This window comes from Gekko japonicus, unplaced genomic scaffold, assembly GCF_001447785.1.
Source record: "Gekko japonicus isolate JY-2015 unplaced genomic scaffold, Gekko_japonicus_V1.1 scaffold4583, whole genome shotgun sequence".
Taxonomy (NCBI): Eukaryota; Metazoa; Chordata; class Lepidosauria; order Squamata; family Gekkonidae; genus Gekko; species Gekko japonicus.
The window spans coordinates 41,701-44,200 of record NW_015163750.1 but is presented as its reverse complement, the minus strand read 5'-3'; the positions used below and the strand labels follow the sequence as shown (position 1 = coordinate 44,200).

The following is a 2,500-nucleotide window of genomic DNA, read 5'->3' as shown; positions in this document are numbered from 1 at the left end:
CCGTCCTCTCTAGGGATTGCTGAAAATTCTATGGTTCTATCATAGAGTTTGTGGCAATTCCTAGACAGGCATAATCTCACTTCTGGGTTCCCCACAGAAGTGATGTCACACCAATGGCCTGGTGGCCACTTTTTTTTATTCTCCCACAGCTGCTTGGAGTGGCAGAGGAATCAGGAGCTTAGAACAGGGCTCAGTGCCAGTGTTCCCTCTAAGCTGAGTTAGTGTGAGCCAGCTCACTGTTTTGTAGCCTCCAGCTCACACATTTTTGTCTTCGCTCAGGAAGGAGGGCTCCAGGGCCAACTGATTCATGCAGTAGCCAAACTGCTCACCCACAACTTTAATGCCAGTAGCTCACAGAGTAGAATCTTTGCTCACAAGACTCCACAGCTTAGAGGGAGCACTGCTCAGTGCCCCATTGAAATTGTTCTGCGCAGGGCTCTTTTTGTAGAAAAAGCCCAGCAGGAACTCATTAGCGTAATAGGCCACACCCAACAGCAGGAACTCATTAGCATATTAGGCCACACCCTGACAGCACAGCTCATTAGCATATTAGGCCCCAACCCCATTTTACCAGAAGTGTGGTCATCCAGCCACGCCCTCCTTTTGCTTCTTATTCTGTTTACCTTGTTTGTGGTCAAAACCCAGGGCTTTTTTTTGTAGCAGGAACTCCTTTGCATGTTAGGCCACACACCCCTAATGTAGCCAACTCTAACGCGTTTCTGCTGTTGGGTGTGGCCTATTATGCTAATGAGTTCCTGCTGGGCATGGCCACCTCGAGAGCCAGCCGGAACTTCGTTCCTGTGCGTTCCTGCCCAAAAATAGCCCCGGTTCTGCGGCCTGTGCGAAGCAGCTAAGTTTGCACACCAGAAAGCCACAGTCCTTGTAGAAACGATGCCAACATACTCACTGAGGACACGTGGCGTCTTTGCACAGGGTTCAGCACAGTTTAAAGAAGACCGTGACCCTATGTAAATTTACACAGGAAGCTCTTTCGTCTTGCAAACATTACACTGAAGTCAGGCTTTACATGGAAATGGGATTGGGAGACTGATTGATTGAGAAAATAATGATTTCTTCTTTATTTGCATAGTTTACGGCTCATCGTTCTAACACAGCAGATCAATGCAAAGCATGAGAAGTGCAAACAACTCTGATGTTTAACGATTGTGGTTAATTAAAGTTTGGGGTTTATGTTTGTATAGAAAAATTGACCCATCAAAGTACTGCAGTGCAGTTCTCAGAAGTGTTAGGGCTGTTCTGCATTCTCATTTTACTTGCTGTTAAATTTTTGTTTATTTGGGTTTTCTCCCTGTTCTGCACATTTTGTTCCCTCTGGTGGTCGATTCGATATCACACAGCTTCCTTTCCAATTGATCTTTTACAAAACTGGATTAAATGCTCTACTTAATAGAGACCTAACCAAGTCCGAGGACCTTTTGAAATCTGAAGTGAGCAGTTCTAAAGGCTTGATCTCTGGAATTCATAAATCTCTGAATTTTAAGCATTGGATATCCGAGTCCAGCTGCCAGGGATCTTGGCAAAGAGACTGTGGTAACACTATTGATGGACAAGAAGAAGAAGAAGAAGAAGAGAAGAAGAGATTGGATTTATACCCCGCCCTTCACTTGGAGTCTCAGAGCGGCTCACAAACTCCTTTCCCTTCCCCTCCCCACAACAGACACCCGGTGAGGTGGGTGGGGCTGAGAGAACTCTGACACAAACTGCTCTTTTTCAAGGACAGCTGTGCCAGAGCTTGTGACTGACCCAAGGTCACATCAGCAGGTGCAAGTGGAGGAGTGGGGAATCAAACCTGGTTCTCCCAGATTAGAGTCCGCACACTTAACCACTACACCAAACTGGCTCTGGAGTTCAATAAGGTTTTCCAAAAGGTACACCTCAAAAGCATTAAATATCCGATTGCAATCTTTCAAAATTCATACCACATGGTATTTGACCCCATTAAAATTAAATCACACAAAAGTAATTGGTAACCCTTAGTGCTGGAAAGGGTGGGTAATACGGGCACCTTCATTCCCTGCTGGTGGACATGTCCAAAAATTCAACCTTTTTTGGGGGGAAAGATATTTAAATACATAAAAGATATAACCAATTACTCTTTGCCACCGGATTTCTGGCTCTTGGCTTACAGGTATTTTTTAGAAGGGTAAAAAGTGACCGGTTTCATAGTGAAGCGCTAAGCAGAGTTGTATCCCTTTAAGTCAATGGGCTTAGAAAAGTGTATTTCAATTTAAGATTCACTGTCACTGTGTTTCTTTCATTAATTTTCTCAGTCCCTTATACTCAGTTTGGTGAGAGCCAGTTTGGTGTAGCGGTTAAGTGCGTGGACTCTAATCTGGGAGAACCGGGTTTGATTCCCCACTCCTCCACTTGCACCTGCTGGATGACCTTGGGCAAGCCACAGTTCTGTCAGAGCTGTTCTTGAAAAAGAGCAGTTCCTGTCAGAGTTCTCTCAGCCCCACCTCCCTCACAGGGTGTCTGT

The 2,500-nt window shown here is 45.2% G+C and overlaps 1 protein-coding gene across 1 annotated transcript in view; it reads left to right on the top strand.

Moving 5' to 3' along the window:
- The window catches only part of LOC107107584 (aquaporin-1-like), a 13,952-nt gene that overhangs the window by 9,366 nt on the left and 2,086 nt on the right, over positions 1-2,500 (top strand). The window lies entirely within an intron of this gene.